The sequence below is a fragment of the Protopterus annectens genome, chromosome 1.part2, assembly GCF_019279795.1.
Source record: "Protopterus annectens isolate FY-2018-M chromosome 1.part2, PAN1.0, whole genome shotgun sequence".
NCBI lineage: Eukaryota > Metazoa > Chordata > Ceratodontiformes > Protopteridae > Protopterus > Protopterus annectens.
Genome location: NC_056727.1, coordinates 298969060 through 298989066, shown reverse-complemented (window position 1 = coordinate 298989066; position 20007 = coordinate 298969060).

The following is a 20007-nucleotide window of genomic DNA, read 5'->3' as shown; positions in this document are numbered from 1 at the left end:
CTAAAATCGCACCACAGTGGAGGAAATAGCAAAGCCCTGAAAATGGTGCATCGCTTTTTTTCCCTGGGAAAAAAGTCAATGTGCCATGGCTTTGCTATTTTCAACTTTCGGACTTTAGGGTTCGATATTACAACATTCAAACTTGTTTTAGTTTGACGTTGTAATACAGACCCTAAATATGAACCTTTCCTGCTCGGGTCCCCTATTCTGTCACCTATTAAACCCTGCTGATTATCTGACAACAGATAATTCAAATGCTATCAAATTGACTGGCTAAAATTTCTACATAAATATTTAAGTGCAGCTGAAACAAAGATATGGGCTTGTAATTCAAAGCAACTTGCTTATCTTTGCCAGGTTTCAGAAACATCAGTACTTGGCTCTGCTACAGTCAGTTCTAAATTCTCCTTAATTTTTACTTGCTGAACTGACTTTAGCAGAATAAGAACCACCTCTACTTTGTGTGCTTCATCAAAATCATATGTGAATCTGTCCACCCCAGGGGCCTTACCCGCTGTAAGACTTTTGGTGGTCATAGTTATTCTTCAATACAGATTGGTGTCATAATAGTCTCTTGTGATGCAATGATATTTGGCAATCCTACCCTGTTTACAAACTTCTCCTTTACTTGATAATACCCGACTTATGAAACAAACAAAAAAAAAATGTAATTTTCAATATTGGACACTATGTTACCTATGGGGGTCCATGTCCATCATAGTTGTGATAGTCAACTTTGTAACCCCTTTTTTACATCTTTTTGAAATCAGTTTTTGACAAAAAATAATAATTAAATCTTTTTCCATCCATTGACACATTTTTTTTAAAACATGATGTAGTATAGGAGGGGTATTCTATACAAGAGAGAGATGTTTGGTAATACCTGGTATGTGAATGTTTTTATTTCAGTAACTAGGGGAGGAGGTGTGTGACTCGCTTCTTTTTTATGTATTCCTCTTAGTTCGCTAGATCAATAATATATGTATACATATACCTGTGATTTTTAGTAAGTTTTTTTTTTAATTAAAACCTTTATTATAAACTGTCAATTTAAAATCAGTAACTTTTAACATGTTCACTGTAACAATCAATGAATATTAACATTAAATTATGTAGCATAAACAATAAATAGCAATCAGCATATTTTTAGACTAAAACTGATATTCATTTGCGGCCATTTTCAGAAAGTAAATGTCCTACTGATGTGATACCTTCCTAAAATAGAGGTGTATTTGTTTAATAAACCTGCCCCATAGTCTCCTTGTGGATATTTCTTTCTTTGCCAATCCTTGATTGTCCATCAGGCCATTCTACTGACATACAAACCAAATTGAATATCTATATTTTTATATTTCCACTGTATTAGACCATTCCTTGATACTTCTACTGCCCTCCAGTATGATACTGTAAAAATCCTTACAACAACTACAAGTTGGACAAACTTTCCAAGCTGCAGAAAACATAATTCAACTATAGCCCCACAAACAGGGTTTAACGTTATAGAAATAAGTCAGTTCTATCACCGAATTGTACAGTAGTGCAGGAGACTGAACCACAGCCACAGCCTCAAACCAAACCCCATTAACACTGAAATCAATCCAAGAACTAAGTTCTTGGAAGAAAAAAAAACAATTTAAGTCTCGTCTGATGTACAGTTGGATCTGCTTCTACACTGTACATTGTCATTCTATGTGTAATTCTGATAATTTTTGTAAATAAAAATCTGAGGAGCTTTTCTTCCTGGGCCTCCTCTGAAAAGGGATTTAGGTAAACCTAGTTGGAATTTCCTAGCAAACAAAAGCAAAATAAATAAAATAAAATACATAATGTACTCAGAGCCTAAGAATGTTAAGATATCGTGATTGGTCAGAAGTGGGACAGAAACTGAGTAGGGTATTTTCATTTGTAGCTATTCAAAAATAAAGCTCCTAACTTCTTGCCCTACACTCATAATCCCTCAGCATTTGCCAAATGTATGCACTATGTCCACATTTAGATGGCCATAACCTGAGTAGTTAATTTCTTGAGAAAAATCATATGATGTACTAGTGGCAGGGGTCCAATACCCATTTTAGAATAATATCACAAATTTTTTCGTAGCAGTAGGGCATATTACTGAGCATCATTATTTGCCTTTCAAGATAATTATCTTCCCTTGCCTGAATGCTTAGCATAAGCTTTTTAGCTGATGTTTCTATATGGGCTTTCTAGCAATCTTAGTCTTTGGAGAGTTCAGCACCGCAGAAAATTCTGAGGACTTGATACAAATTTAGCTGACCCCTTCTGAGCTTGTTTATAGGAAAAGATGGGCAGTCAGCAGAAAAAGGAATGTTACCCTCCTTTTCATGTTGGACCTTTCCACTTCTAATGGCCTGTCTTATAGAGGTTCCACTTATCTGATTTTTTTTTTATTTATCTGCCATTTGTTTACCTGGAAAATCTAACTAAGCAACACCCTTTTTCAGTGGAGACCCTGGGAGAAAAGCTCCATTATATATAAATACATCATTTGGATTGTTTCATTATTTACAGTCAGCTTCATTTATGAGCAGCATTTCCATTATTCTAATATCCTTGACCTCAGTTACACATTTTACAAAAAGTTTTGATTAAAAATAGTTACATGGGTTGTATATGATTTTTTTTTTTGGTAAATAAAGGAAGTTAATGCAGTGGAATATCAGCACTATGCATAGATCATTTGGTTTTACGTAAGAATATCTGTTACTATACAACTGTAATCTAGGACATAGGACAATAAGATAAATAGACCAGCCCAAAGAAAAGAAGGAGGGGAAGCGGCACGAGGAAGATATGTTGTGATAATAGTACCTTATGTTTTGTGTAGAAGAGAGGTATGGCATCATTTCATGAAGATGTATTAATATCATTTTAATCTGGGATGCTGTAGGTGCAGAGCCATCAAGTGTTGCTTCAGCAGGCATTTCATGTTTTTCAGATTGCAGACTGCTCTTAAGTGGAGTGAGATGGTATTCCAGCTATTAGAAATTTAGTGTGAATACAGGAAGTATCTTGCATTGTTGCTATTGTCAGGTTTAGTTTTGGATGGTAATGATTTGTCACTGGAGCAAATAGCTCTCTTAGTAGTGTAAGGATGAATGGCAGAATGAAGAGATGAGAGTTTTTCAGAGTTGTGCAGTAGTTTGAAGGTTGTAATTATTTGTGAGTACAATAGATAATTGATGTAGTTCAAGCCAGTTTAGTTGTTTTATGAAGAGGTAGTAATGTGATCTGTATTTTTGGCTGGTTGTGAATTTGGCTAATTTATTGTAGCATTGTTCTTGTTTTGCTGATAGAGTAGAGATGAGATTTGTTAGGACTGGAGATGCATATAATAGGGTGGGTAGTAGAAAAAAAGTAGCTAAGATTTGTGTAGCAGAGTCGTTAAGGTGGTGTTTTCCCCTACAGAGGCAGCCTAGGTTCAGGTGTGTGTTTTTCATGGCTTCCTGAAAGTGGAGATCAAATTTTCTTGTGGTTATCTATAATCAGACCTTGTAGTGTGGTGTGGGAACCCAGTTCAGTATTGGTCTTATTGGATGACACTATATTAAAGGTTGTTTTCTGGCAGGAGAGAGAGCTGGGCTGGACTCTAGTAGTTTAGTTTTTTTTCTGGGGTTCAGGTATTGTAAGTTGTTGAGCCAAGCTTCAGTGAAGGAGAAGGATTTATGTGTGAGGGTTTCATGCGTGGGTAGTGTCCTAGAAGCAGAAATTAGAGAGAAGTCATCGGTATATTGTTCTATGTTGACCTCTTTGGCTGCTGTGTTTTGTTCGTTTATAAATAACTTAAAAAGTAGTGGTCCTAGGATGGGGCCATTTTGGGGGATTCATTGGCTATAGGAAGGGAAGAGGAGAAATCCTCTTGCCATTTCACTGCTTAGGACCTATTAGTGAGTTAACAAAGAAATCAGCTAAGTGAGCAGGGTGACGGCTGATAGGAAGACAGTTTAGGTAGGAGAATTTGATTATTGACTGTGTTGAATGCCTTGAATAAATCCTTTAATAGGACTGAGGTTAGAAGACATGGGTTTCTATTGTGATTTGTTATGTCTGTGAACCTTAGAAGGGCAGTGGTTGTACTGTGAATGGGTCTGAAGACATGCTGTGAGGGAGAGAGGTGGTATAATAAATAATATATGTAATAAACTGAGAGTGACTACATCTTTCCAAGATTTTGGATAAGAATGAGAGAAGGGCTATTAGTCTGTAGTTTGTGAGTTTGGTTGATGAGATGCTTTTATGAAGGTATATTATACTGGATTTTTTTTCATAAGGTGGGGACATATTTTCTTGGCTAGAGTAGTTTATTAGAATTGAGACAAGTTATATAAGGCAATCTGCAGTGTGTTTGAGGTGCTCAGATGGAAGCTGGTCAGGAGTGGTGTTATCTTAAGGATGTGTTGCTATTTTGTAACTGTAGATTTTGGCACCAGAGTGAGTGTGAAGATGTACTATGGCTTCAGTGATTGGAGTGAGATGGCTGGATTTCTAGTAGTTTTGTAGGAGGGGAGGTTACTGTATTTCTAAAATGTGAGTCAAAGAGAGACACAATGCTTTGGGAGTTATTGGTTGGGGATGGCCTGGGTTGAATGGCTTTTCCAGAACTGAGCAATATATTTATTGATTTCCAGAAGTTTTTTTTTTTTGGATTGCTTGATGATGAATTTTGAATGTTGCTATAATATTTTTTGGCCTGTTTTATGTATTGTTTGCTATAGTTCTTTAACTTTCAATATTATTGCAGGGATGTTTGAGACTTGGTTTGCATCTACAAATTCCAGGCTTTATCTGTAAGTTACATGACTTGCTTTGTTTTTTATTTTGTTAACCAAGGGGCTGGTTTATTTTTAACTATTTTGGTTCTTAATAATGCTTCCTCTGCCAAGATATTTAGAGATATTATATTGAATTTGTCTGCTGCTTCATTAAGGGGAAGAGTTTTAAGTGGAACCTATTTGATATGGAGCAGGTCTGAAGTAAAAGTGACTGTATTATAGTTATGAACCTTGTGGGGCTGTTTGGGGTGTCTGATTATGTAACATAGCTGGTGGTCACTTAGGCTATCAGGTGCCACTTGTGACAACACTGTTTGTGATGTATGTTAGAATCCAGTCTAGGATGGCTTCTTTAGATGTGGTCTTGTTAATTCTAGTTGGAGTCTTGATCAACTGAGAGAAGCCATATAGCTTAACTGAATTTATTGGGTTTTCTAGGGCTATCTTTTGCCAGTCTATGTTAATGTCTCCTAACAAGATGGTTTACAGTCTGCTGTTGGCTGAGATCTAGGAGAGGATCTCTTTCATGATGGTAATGTTGTTACCAGGTGGTATGTACAGACCTATGATTTCTTGGTACTTGTGGGTATTCAGTTTGAGGAGTGAGATGAGTAGTTCAGCGTTGTTGAAAGTGTGTAAAATATCATGGTGGGTGGAGAGATGTAAAACATTTCTGTAGAAAGTAAGAACTCCACCTGCTTTTTGTTGGTTCTGTCTAGCCTGAGTATATTATAACCTGGTGGGAGTATATCTTTATCTTTGGTCATTGGCTTTAACCAGGTTTCTGTAAAGAAAGGAATACAACAGGTACTTTCCCCCTTTATGTCCTTTATCCACTTTCCCTCCCTACATTCCTGCCCACTTTCCAGATGTTTGCAGAATGTCCAGGTTTTTTGCCTCATATATTTTGTCTGTTCCTCATAAAATTTGTGGTTCTCTAGAAAATCATAGAAGACTGAAGCCCCAAAATAATGACCTGCATTGAGTTTCAGATTGTCTAGACAGAGGGACTGAGCTAATAAAGATGTGCAGCAGGTAAGGGTAATAAAGGATAATGGGGGAAACATACTCACAAGGGAGGAGAGTGTGTCGAGCAGATGGAAAGAGTACTTTAAGGGGCTGATGAATGAAGGGAATGAGCCTGAGAGAAGGTTGGATGATGTGGGGATAATGAATCGTGAATCATGAAGTGCAGTGGATTAGCAAGGAGGAAGTAAGGATAGCTATGAAGAAGATGAAGAATGGAAAGGCTGTTGATCCAGATGACATACCTGTGGAAGCATGGAGGTGTTTAGGTGAAATGGCAGTGAAGTTTTTAACTAGATTGTTTAATAAAATCTTGGAAAGTGAGAGGATGCCTGAGGAATGGAGAAAAAGTGTTTTGGTACCAATTTTTAAGAATAAGGGTGATGTGCAGAGCTCTAGTAACTACAGAGGGATTAAATTGATCGGTCAGAGCATGAAGTTATGGGAAAGAGTAGTGGAAGCTAGGTTAAGAAGGGAGATAATGATTTGTGATCAGCAGTATGGTTTCATGCCGGGAAAGAGCACTACAGATGCGATGTTTGCTCTGAGAGTGTTGATGGAGAAGTACAGAAAAGGTCAGAAGGAGTTGCATTGTGTCTTTGTGGACTTAGAGAAAGCATATGACAGGGTACCTAGAGAGGAGTTATGGTATTGCATGATGAAGTCGGGAGTGTCAGAGAAATATGTAAGAGTGGTACAGGATATGTACGAGGGTAGTGTGATAGCGGTGAGGTCTGCGGTGGGAGTGATGGATGCGTTTAAGGTGGAGGTGGGATTACATCAAGGTTCAGCTCTGAGCCCTTTCTTGTTTGCAGTGGTGGACAGGTTGACAGACGAGATCAGACAGGAGTCCCCATGGACTATGATGTTTGCAGATGACATTGTGATCTGTAGTGAGAGTAGGGAACAGGTGGAGGAGACCCTGGTGAGGTGGAGATATGCTCTAGAGAGAAGAGGAATGAAGGTCAGAAGGACTAAGAATATATGTGTGTGAATGAGAGGGAGGATAGAGGAATGATGGGGATGCAGGGAGTAGAGGTGGCAAAGGTGGATGAGCTTAAATACTTAGGATCAACAGTTCAGAGTAATGGTGAGTGTGGAAGAGAGGTGAAGAAGAGAGTTCAGGCAGGATGGAGTAGGTGGAGAAGAGTGTCAGGAGTAATTTGTGACAGACGAGTATCAGTAAGAGTGAAAGGAAAGGTCTACAAGAGGGTAGTGAGACCAGCTGTGTTATATGGGTTGGAGACAGTGGCACTGACAAAAAGACAGGAGTCAGAGCTAGACGTGGCAGAGTTAAAGATGTTAAGATTTGCACTGGGTGTGATGAGGGTGGACAGGATTAGGAATAAGTATATTAGAGGGTCAGCCCAGGTTGGAAGGTTTGGAGACAAAGCCAGAGAGGCAAGATTACGTTGGTTTGGACATGTGCTGAGGAGGGGTGCAAAGTATATTGGGAAATAGATGTTAAGGATGAAGCTGCCAGGTAACAGGAAAAGAGGAAGGTCTAAGATAAGATTTATGGATGTGGTGAGAGAGGACATGTAGGTGGTTGGTGTGACAGAGCAAGATGCAGAGGACAGGAAGAAATGGAAACAGATGATCTGATGTGGCGACCCTTAATGGGAGCAGCCGAAAGAAGAAGGTTATTGAGTTTCAGACTTCTTATCCTCCAGAAAAATGCATGCTGACACAAATCCTCTTATTCTAGCAACTTTTCAAATTTGTAAGAAAAATATTTCAAATCTCTTCCTATTTTTGGGCCTTTGTCTCCCATTATTTTAGGTTTTCTCCAGCCTTCTTGTACTAATATGTTGAATGGTATGCTTCCCTATTAAACATCTGAGCACAGATAATGGGCAGACCCCCCCCCCTCCTTATTGTTGGCATCCTCAAATAGGGGTAGCTGGCCCCTGTACTAGATCAGGATGATAAATCAATGCAGTGCTTGACTTGTTGGAAGATGGCTGGTATCCTAGCTTGATGCAAATGCTGAGGTTGAGCCCAGTATTCTCAGTTCATCTCTATCACATAAAAAAGAATGATTCAGCGGAAAGCCCTAGAAGTAAATGGCGCATTCTGGGATTCATAGACCTTCTGATGTTATGGGACTACATGCTGCCTAGACGTACACTTTTCTGCACTTCCTATGCCATATACACTGTACATTAAGACTATATAAAGCCTCACAGCAAGAGGTTCTCCGGTTCGATTCTCAGCTGGAGTGCCTTCTGTGCGGAGTCTGCATGTCTTCCCTGCATTCGTATGGGTTTCCTCCCACATCACAAAGACATAAACCTGGAGTGTTTCTCCCCAGGCCTGCACTAAAAATTGCTTTGTTCCAAGTAGTACTTTCCCGGGAAACAAATGTTAAAGTAAAAAAAATAAATAAATAATAATTTGTTTCCTGGTCATTTGACCAAGTGGTAGAATAAATAGAACAGATTATGAACAACAAAAATCTTAACTGCCGCTATTCTTCCCATAAGGGTTTTAAATTAGTTTTTGGCAGCCATCCATCTAGGTGAACATTTTATCCCAAACACATTTTGACAGCTTATTCCATTTTCATGGTATCCGCATGCACAGAACACATGTAGACTTGTGCCAGTCAGAAAGTGAGATGATGCTGCTATCCATAAGGTTTGACAGGGCTCATCTAGACTGAGTGATGTATACATATACAGTGTAGAAAGAAAGGTTCAGCATGGTGATAAGTAAATTTAAAACAAAATGATTGGTGACACTTAACACTTATTTAGTGGGCAAAATAGGGAGCATAACTAAACCTATCCCTAGGAGACGAAATGCAATAAGGTAGGTTAAGTATGTTCTGATGACTGATGTGCATACCACAAAGTGGATTATTTTTAGATAGAGGCAGATGTGTTGATGCTAATTTCTGTCTGTGTGGATGTGTGTGTATAAATGTAGTAGTTTAGTCATATTAGAAGTTGTACAAATGCAGTAGTTTAGTCATATTACAAGTTGCTGTTTATAAGCTAGGGGTGTATGGTCCTGAGGTTAGGTATGGATGGTGGAGGGCCTGTGAAGCCAGTGTCCATAACTCTACTCTGCAGCTGTTAGTGTGAACCCCGTTTGTGATCGTACACTTTTGCTGCATGCTCTCAGGGACAAGCCTCATTTATTTATGTAATATTGCACTGATTTATATTCATAGTTATTTATATTTTATTTTGCTTATTTGTTATCGTTCTCAGTATTTATCTGGACATTGGTGCAGGTCACAGTACCATGTCCCCTATGCTTGACATAATTGTGGCAGAGATGGCCATTGCATATACCCTGTGCCACTACATAATTGGTGACAGTGATGTCGATCATAAAATTTCTCTACTAGTAGACCTGACACGTACCACCATGCCCTCCCCTTGCCCTTTTGGATGAGTTATGGCAAGCTGTCATGAGTTGTAACTCAGACCAGCCATACAGCATAATCTGTATTCTCTTTCAATGTTAGAGTCTACCTATTTACATGCCAATCTACAGATCATCCAATTTATATCCAGCACACAAAATTAAACACGTACATTTTCTTTATTTCACCCCTAACTCCCCCATCTAACCATGCTACCCTCCTGTCCTTATTCTCGATTCCCACACTCTTATTTTTCTGTGATCTAAACTACATCTTTTTTCCCTCTTCGTTCTCTTCACTTATAATTTTGCAATTCATTGGTACAGTCTTTGGTTATATTGTTATAAACATATCAATGTGATCTGGTCAACAAAATCAAATATTATACCCACCTGAAATCTCATGTTTGATTTTAACTAAATAAGTTGCTACTTACTCCTCTCTCTATGAAATGTCAGGATGTTCTCTATTCTATGTGATTACAAATTTTTTGTTTTATTTTACTTGTAAATAATACACAGTGTCTATCTTTGTATTATATATATTTTGTTATTCTGGAACGTGATATAGATTCTGTATTTGATGTATTTCATATTCAGTATTAATTGCATTTTCTCTGGAGCTTTTCTTCCTGGGCCTCTGCTGAAAATAGGCTCTGTTTCCCAGTTGGATTTTCCCAGTAAACTAATGTTAAATAACTAAATTATAATTTATGAGCTGCACCTTTAAGATAGCCTACTTTTTCATTCTTTAGCTGTTCGTAGGCTTCACTAACTGCATGATTCCTGTTTCATTTTCTGTTTTCTGATGAATCAGCTGGCGCCTCTTCTTTGCATTCACAACACTGAATGGATTACATGAGGCCTGCTGTCAGTGTACAGGTGTAGTATTAGGTTTGCAGCCATCTGCAGTCACAACAAGATACAGTCCATGTGCATTAATATTTGTATCCCCATGATTGGCTGAAACATTAAGCTACTGCTGTCACTATGGTTATTTTAGGATGCAAACCCACAAGTGCCAAAGTATGATAAGGCTTAATGGAAACCTGATGTGGATTGTTGCTTAGTTCATTATATCTATGCGAAGTGTAGTCATTGTGTGCCACAGCTAATCTGCTGCCATGGTAGGCATACTTGGCTAATAACTGAGGATATATAAAGCCTTTACCTTTTAAAAGAAGTATGCCCCTTTATAAAGTTATTAAGATGCAGATGTAGGAAGCTTGCATTTTCTAAACTAAGTTTTTTTTAAAAGACAAGAGTGATAATTGTAACTGTTACATTGCATCTTTGTTTCTGTCTGTACACACAGACTTTTCCCCCGCTCTTTTTAATACTGATGATAATTTACGTTCTTTAAGGTGTATTTGTCTTATTTTCTCTGGTTAAGGGATGTCCCCTGTTATTGTTGTTGCTATTATTTGTATTGCTGTTATTGTTGCAGTTTTTTATTTCATTAACTTGCTGTTATATAGAAGACAACATAGGCACAGAACAGCTTTTCTGTACATGACTTCTATCTTCTCCACCTTGAAATGACTTGGGTTCCATTACAGAGCAAGGCCTCAGCTGTAATTTAATGCATAGCAGGCAAGAAGGAGCAATATGCTTTATTTTAGAAGCAAGTATATAGTCATCTGCTTTTAATGCCTTCATTGCCACCTTACATTTTTTTCTTTCCGTTTTTCAGCACGCTTTATAATTGAAATGCCATTTTACAGAGCAAGCATGGTGCCTAATAGTGGGGATTATTGTTTTTGTCCCAGGCTGACTTTTACTGTTAATGATGCCAGTACTTGTTCTGACAATGAAAAAAAAAAAACATTCTTTGTTGTTCTGCACTGTATACCCAAAGTGTCCTCGGCACTAGATCACTTATACCTTATGAATCGATCAATGCTTTATGAAAGAAATCTAACTGTACTATAACTATACTGAGTGACATCTTTGCTGTGAAAAGTCTGTACAGTGCTTTGTGTATAGTATTGATTTAGAAAAATAATAGATAATTGTTATAGCAGTTCAGTATGGCTGTTAAGCATTGTTGAATCTGCTTAGATGTCTACATGTCTGCTGCTGCTGTAGTTTCACAAAAGGACGGCCAGATGTGGTGCTGTCATGCTCTTTCAGTGTTAGTTTTATGTAATGCTTTTGTAAGGAACATTCCAGAGTGACTGGAAAAAATGGTCTTTTTTTTCTCAGAGGAGACTGCGATGCAGCAGGGTTTAGACATCATAATATAGGGACACCATATGAGGTGTGCAATTTCAGGACATTTTACAGAATTACCCAACACTAAATAAAAGCATTAGTTCTAATTTTTTTCCATTGCAATTCTCAGCTCGAAAATATATTTCTTAGCATCTGGAGAGGATGTTCCACTCACATCTCACTGTCTTTTAACAACTCCAGATCATATACAGTTTGGGGAACTGTGTGTTTTTTAAACTCAGAATAATTGTTTCAAATGGAGTTTTGAAGAAAATAAAAGTATTTTCCAAAATCTGAAATTCTAAAACATTGAGTAAAAAGGTGGCCCAGAAAAAATCAATCAGTAAAAACTAAAAGAAAATTCTAGCCAAGCTAGAATTTCCACTGTGTGATTCCTCAAACCTCTTGTATTAGAGACACATGGGATATTTGCAAATAACATTGGTGCTTCAGCTTTATGGCGATTCTGAATGCCATGACTTTTTTTTTTTATATCAGAAATTCTGTGCACTGTTTGACATCTGAGGGAAAGAAACGGCTTTAGTGTGTGTGGCAGTCAAACTCCACTTAATATGTGTGGAATGAGTGTGGAATAGGTTGGTTTTAAGAACCAGGGGCAAGGATTTTTTGCCTAATGATGGGGTGTAATAGTGACTGAAATATGCCAGGAACATGACTGAGAGAATCCTGCTTAATTATTTAAAGGTAGAGGAGCACTTGCCAGAGACATGGTAATGAAAGTAGAGCGAGAGGAATACTGAGGTGCTGAAGATAAAATATTGTCAACAGACATAAATGCCTTATTGGTAAAATGTCACTTTGTGTATTATATCTGCAGCTAATGTCAAACACCCATAAGGGCAGAGACACAGGGAAACAGTTTAGTGAAGAGTGAACAAAACTGTTGCAGAACAAGTGACAACTGTCATATTAAATAAAGACAGATCAACATGTGAACTAGAAGGAGATTGAAATTCACTAGGTGCCACTTTAGCCTACATATATGTGAGCAATAAAAACAAAGTATGAAAAGAGAATCTTTTTCCGAAGATGGCATTGTTTAGGAACTTAGGAATCATATAGTAGGCCTGGAGGGGGTAGGCTAAATTTTTACAAGAAGCAGTGTTTCTCATTAGCAGGTGTGGAAGACGCATGCAGCAGACTCTCTGGAGAATTAGTAGAGTGAATCACACATGTAGCATTAAGAAATCATAGGGGAGAGTCTGTTGAGGAGAATTAAGCAGTGGTGTTGAACTATAATTCATTAATTTCTTAGTCTGTTAAGTCAGCTGCTCCATTTCGAAGGCTAGCAGGTTATATATGATGCATGTAGTGCAAAATGAACAGACTGGGCAGTCTTATTTACAATAAGTTTTGGTGTTTGAATTAATTCAGTGTCTATCTGTTCAGGTATCCAGGTGCATAAAAGTGGGTAATAATTCAGTCTGAGTTATGCTCAGGAAGGAAAAAAAGTACAAAAACTAAGCATTAGGGTTACTATTATTCCATTTTTTCTTTGACTGTTTTATGAATCCAAACTGTGCATCACCACCAACCTCAAAGTAAGAGATGGTGCAGCCTCAGTGAGTGGAAGTCTTAGTTGTCATAAGATGTAAACTAGTTGGAAAAGCTCTTGCTTCAATTTAAGCATTAAAATGTTGGATCAAAAGGGACTTCCAGTTGGGAAACAGTGACAGCTCTAATCACTCCCTCTTGTATATGAGTTGATAAAAAAATGTTACCATCCTTGGCTTTGCTCTTTCCTTTTATTTACTTAGTATGAGCAGTAGAATTTCCTTCCCAAGCTTGGATTTGCTGCATGTGCCTAATAAGACAAGAAACTGGATTCAGGAGGATGCTTTCTGTTCTGTCTTTACCACGAGGTCCTGCAGATGTCACTATAGGGCTTCATCCTCAGCTCTGTCTCTCTTGACTTAATAATGATAGAACTGCAAAAATAATTCCATCCTTCTCAGCTTATATGGACAAAATTAATGACAAGTTCTCAGGTATTTAAAAAGCTTTAACTTTTGTATTTTGATCATCTGGTAGAGGTTGACAGGGCTTTGGTGTCTGCGGTCACCACCTAGTTGCCATAGAGACTTGAATCGAAATGCTAAGATGGTAAAGTCATTGACACAGATGATAGAGGGAGAAGAAAAAACATTGAAATAATGGGTCTTCCTGAAAATTAGAAAATTTGTAGCAGCATTTATTGTTTAAGATCTAAACCTGCTTAATGGACTGGTCTGCCCATAGGTGAGATCACATTGTGTGTTTCTTCCCCAGGCATTGAGATCTAAAATGCCCCATTGGAAGCTGGTGACAATGTGGACTCCAGGGAAATCATTTTGATTAAAAAAAAATAATAAACCATATTTTGAGCTTGATTTTTTTTAGCTGAAACTAGCAGAAGATAAGCATTTTTCTCTGCAGTTATCAGGTACTGCCACCAGAACTGGCTAAAATTCAAATAACTGTAACCTGCTACCCTGAAGGGTTTCCTAACAGGTGGATTGCTATCATTTTCCACTGGGAAAGAAGTGGAATCTAGTATTAAGAGGACTTTATCAGAAATTTGTTGAGCCATTCCCTTTTTTCAAATGTAAATTGCAGGAGAGATGGAGGGCTACGGCTGAAATGACATGAGAAACTTCAACAATTTTGGAAGTGTTAAAACTTTTGTTTACTGTATTCTTTTTTCTCTTCTTTTTATCATGTCAGTCTACCTGGTTTATAGGTAATCCAAGATGCACTGATTTGGTATAATCTGTTGAGTCAAGATTATTTTGGAGGTGATCTAACATGGTTGTCATGGTAACAGTGGATGTTCCTGATATTGGCTTTGTAAACTCCTTTTTGCTGTTTTTGGATGTGTAGTGACACCTTTTGTCAAATTTACTGATTTTTCTCTGGTTGATTGGAAATGTTTCATGATGTGGAATTAGCAAACATCCTATTGGTGACTGGAATAGAGGCTTGACTTTTAACTCTAGGCATTAGACCATCTTGTTTATTGTTGCTATAAATTATGTATTTGATTATTTTAAAAAAAGCATTATTAGCATGAAATGCACACTAGCTTTTTCATGTGTTGTTTAGTGATATGAATATTATGGACTTAAAGAACTGTAAGGGAAAACAGAAAGTATATTTTTGAACAACAAAGACACTAATCTGGTAATGACTTTTACTCCTTATTGGCTCAACTGACAAACTGTTTAGATACATCTTTATGTGTTGTTATATTATGTTATTTATACTACCAGTGTAGCTGTTCTACTTTGTGTGTGTGTGTGTGTGTGTGTGTGTGTGTGTGTGTGTGTGTGTGTGTGTGTGTGTGTGTGTGAAGGCTAACTTTGGTAATTTTTCTGGATGCATCCTAGCAGACCGCACATTTACTTCTTGTATTCCACTTTTCACTATCTGACAGGAAATTTGAAGTCTCCTCCTAGGAAGCCCTTTTGATTGTAACATGTATGTAAATAGTTATATTTCTGTTTTTTATGTTAGTTGTTCTTCTTTCGACTTTTCCCGGTTAGGGGTCACCACAGTGGAACTCCGGTCCGCTAATGATTGGCAGTAGATTTTTTTATGGGTGCCGAGGTGCCAGCACGACGCCCAACCTTCAGCGAAGGCACGCCCATTCTATGCATGTCTTTCGAACGCCACTCGAGTTTGGTAATTACGTTCTTAACGTTGTTTATGCAATTGATACTGCCAAGAAATATAGCCACAACCAGCCTACTGGGAAATTTATTTTTAGCTTGTTTACTGGCTTTATATTTCTTCCTGCCAGGTCATAGATATAGTAGTCAATAGGGATTTTCTTTTTTTAACTTTTTATGTATACTTTGGTTTCATGGAATGTCAATGAATTAACTTACCCAATAAGAAGGACATAGATTAAAGTATATGGAAAGAAACTATATTGATATTTTGTATTTTTGTAGAAGACTCATTTATTAGATCGTGAATATTCAAAACTTTCTAGTTTGGGTTTTACATTTGGTGTTTTGCCTGTTATCCTGGTAGAGAAGGAGGGGGTGGTATTCTTGTTCAGTAGGAACATCTGTATTGAGTGTCCTGAGAGCGGGGTAGAAGGGGGAAGGGATCTATTGTTCTGAAGTTCCAATAGGAGGGTCTATATATTACACTTGTCAGTCACTATATACCACTAGAGACTTCACATTCTGAGGTGTATTTTCAAGAAGATTTAGAGATTCAAGGGTAGATTAGAACACAATTTTTGACATAGGGGATGTTTAAAAGGTATTTATATTGGTTTCACTACCATCACTAAGATTGTTAAAAACTATATTGGTCAGATTGGTTTTGGTGGATTCATATAAGGGGCAGGGAGCTTATACCTGTTCCCCCAACCCTTCTATAGGATCTGCAAATTCTTAGTTAAAGGAGTATCTACCTTACCCTTTCATCCGTCAGACCACACTCCATTAGTTCTTAACTGGTCTCCTGATACTGCAAAGTATACTAGACATTGGAACGTTAGTGTATCAACAGATCAGCAGATCAACACAAGAGGCATATGTTTTCAACATGGGAAGGTTTGAAGCAGAGCTTCAAAAGTAATTACCCAGTAGTTTGGGGTAGCTTTAAGTATTACATGACAACCTTACTGAAACATTTTGAGGCTCACATCAAAAAGCAGAGTTATGTGTTTTTTACTTCTCTACAGAAAAAGCTGTTACAAGGATAGGGTCTTCAGGACAGAGATTAGGGCAAGGGACTGCCTAGACAAATATCTTCAATGCAAGACAGAGCTAGCCACTAGGATTTGAAGTTTGTCCACTTTGAGATCGCCTCCACATTCAAAAAATGGCTAAGAATGATATGCAAAATCAAAACCACGGACTCCAGGATTATTGTCAATTCCCCTACAGTGATTTCTGGAGCTTTTACTTCTTTATATGCTAAGCTATATGCCAAGGTACCACTTATTTCTAATTACTGTGAAAATGCAGATCATTATTTAAGTGCAATTAATTTGCCAATTCTTAGACAGGAACTTGGTATACAAAGGCCTGCTAGATATGAGGAAGTGCAACAAACATTAGAGGAACAGTTTAACGGTAAAATTCCAGGGTCAGAATGCCTACCCTTGGAAATATACCTGCTTGAGTACCCAAAAATCTATAGATCATTTTGTAACCTTGGCTAACTGTGTGTTGTTGACTGGCGACACACCGCCTTTTAAAAAACATGCCTGTTATTCTCAAACCATTGAAGGATCTTACATCAGTAGGATATTTTAGGCCAGTCTATTTTGAATCATGATTACAAGTTATGTTCATTATGGCTAGAAGGTTTGCACTCTTTCCCCAGTTCATCCATTGAGATCAGTCAGGATTTGTGTGAAGGAGAAACCTGAATACTAAAGACCCCATTATCAGTAGAAGCTGCTACCAAATCAAGATTCTCTCTTTTGCTTCCAAGCTTTGATTCAGAAAAAGCCTTCAACAGAGTGATATTCTCCTTCCATTTTCTGTGATGAGATATATAGGTTCATAGGTGTTTATTAGGCTAATGATCACAAGAGCCTTTTTAAGCCTAGCCAGGAATCCCAAATCTCTGACAAGTTCTGGTGCCTTGATAAGTGTAAGCAGGGGCTTGTGCGATAAAACATTTACAGGCAGAGGCCTAGGAGATGAACCACTTGCAGGCTGCCTGTGCCCATGAGATACATAGGTGCCAAACCAGGGATGAATTTCCTGTTAACCATCCAGTTGTCCAAGTTACACTTGAATTGGGTTAGGCTGCTTCACATGGATGGGGAGCCTGTTTCAGAGAAGGGGTAGTGTCTGGGATACGTACATGTCTCTCCAGCAGTTCCTATTTATATCACAGGCCTGGTTTAAGTCTTTACAATGGGTAATCCTGTTTGTTTTGTGGATATGCAGGAGGTCGGTCAGAGTGGGGTCTGACAATATCTTGCAAGCCTGGCATAGATCTACCCCAGTAGCCTGTAGGCGACAGAATACATGGATAGGGCTTTGAGTCGGTCTGCACAATATTTGTTACTTATGCCTTGTATTCCTTTAGCGAAGAACCTCTGAGGATGTTTCAGTTGTTGGATATGCCTTATTAGGTACATACCAAAGGCGGCATCATACTCAATGATAGGTCTGATAAATGATGAATAATGTGGAACAATGACTTCCTTGGACCTAGATGCCATGCCTTGGTTTATAAGTTACACAACATAGAATGCTTTCCTCACTCCTGTAGACACTTGATGGTCAAAGGCTAGATTACTGGCTGTGTGTGTCCCCAAGTCCCTGACTAGTGGATTGACTAGTGGATCAACCCTTAAGGGTGTGTTGTCAATATGATAGTTACCAGGGGTGGATGACATCTTGAAGGATACTATTATGCATTTCTTGGCATTTAGTTTTAGTCCCTGACTCTGACACCAGTTGTTTATCTGTGTCAATCCTTTTCTGGAGAACATTTGTGTTGGTGGGGGATTCAATGACAGCACCTAATTTGCAATCATCTGCAAATTTAGTCAGCCAGAGGCCATTTACTTTGGCCTTAACTTCACAGACGTAAATGCTGAAAACAAGCGGTACCAGGACTGATCCCTGAGGGTCTCCACTTGTGAATGGCCTGTATGTAGAGGTGAACTCCACAATTTTAACTTCTTGGGTCCTGTCTGTGAGCCAGCTGGCTGTCCGACAGGTGACATAAGGGTTTGTACCTAAACTCTTGAGTTTGTCAACAATGGCTAAGTGGGGTATTCTGTCAAATGCCTTGGCCAGTTCAAGGTAGGCAGTGTGAACCATTTTGGCCTCATCCATTGCTTTGGTGGCTTTCTCAAAGAAGTCTACATGGTTGAGTGGACATGACCTGCCCTTGATGAAACCAAATTGGCCTGGGTCCTGTGTCTGGAAGTTTCCTATGTCATTATTGATCATTTCTATGATAATTCTTTCCATGGCTTTGAATTTGAGACTAGTGAGACGTATGGGTCTGTAGATGACCATCATTTTTGCAGAGGGATGACTGTTGCTGTTGTCCATACATGAGGCACAAAGCCTGTTTGGAGGCTACAGCTAAATACCAATTCCAGAGGGCCTGATAAGTCATGTTTCATCCTATTTGGAAGATGTCCTGGTATATTGTCTGGGTGCATTGATGCTGCATTCTTGGAATTAGAGGGGAGCATTAAGAACCCATGTCATCATTATATAATTGCTGACAGCATTGTTTTTGAATTCACAGGTGTATATAAAATAAGGCATCAACTCTTTCCATTAATTAAGTTATTCAAGGGATCCAGGCATGACTGCTCTCTCTCTCTCGTCTTCTGTTTGCTGTTTATATAGAGCTCCTGCTAGCTAAACTAAAAACTTTCCTGTTAGGGAATATAGGTGTAACAGTGGTCGGATCAAGTTTTCTTTATACACAGATGATTTATTAGTTTACCTTTCAAATTCATTGCAATATTTATTTTTGGTGCTTAAAAAGCTTGACTTCTTTGGGACCTTTTGGAGGTATAAGATCAAGAGAGATAAAATAGAGGTGCTTACAATTAGTCTTCCCTCCCTCCCTCCTTCCCTGGACTGTATTGAGAACTATCCTTTCTTGTATAAGGTGAATCAACTGAAATATCTCAATCTGAGGTTTTGCAGTTGTTGTACAGATAGCCTACACTGTAAATACAAATATATTTTTAAACATAGCTAGTAAGTGTGTGACGGGTGTGTGTTTGGATTTTCAGCAAAAGATACAAACTGCTTCCCTGTTTAAGCTTCCATTGATTCTTTATGCATTTCAAGTGATCAGGTCTATATTATAACATCGAAGTCTAAAAACGTCAAATGTTATAATATCGAACTCAGTATAGTGAACGCTTGAAATAGTGAAGCTGCAGAACACTGAATACTTTCCTAGGGAAAGTATTCAGTGGACCATTTCTGCAGCTTTGCTTTTTCCTCAACTGTGGAGCGAAGGTTACGGACCGGGTTAAGGTAAGTGTGCAAATGAAGGTGAGTGTGCGATTGGGCATGGGTTAGGTGAGTTAGGGATAGGGCGCGGGTCAGGTAAATGTGCGATTGTGTGGACGTGAGGGTTAGGGTGGGGTAGGTGAGTTAGGGTTAGGGAGCGGGTAAGGTGAGTGTGCGATAGTTAGGGACCTCAGGGTTAGGGTTGGGTTAAGGTAATTGGATAGTTAGTGGTGTATGCCTGGTTTAGTGTAGGGTTTTGTGAAGTGTATGTGTGTGGATTATTTATTTTGGTGTGCCTGAGTTGTGTGTATGTTTGTTGGAACAGTGAATTTTTTCCCTGGGAAAAAAATTTACTATTCTGACTGTTCGGTTTTCTGGTGTTTCGATTGAATGGGTTCAATATTATAACATTCAAAGTTTTTAGACTACGATGTTATAATATAGACCCAAGTGATCCTTCTTGTTCTTCCTCAGAATTTTTTTCTGTATTCTGAAAAGATTTGTTGTTCATTTCCTTTGGGCGAGACAGAAGCCTAGGATTATTTGGGATCTCCTTGCTCTTCCAATTATATTTGGGGCATTGATTCCCCTGCTGTTTGATTTGCATAGCTGTGCAGCAAAACTTGAAA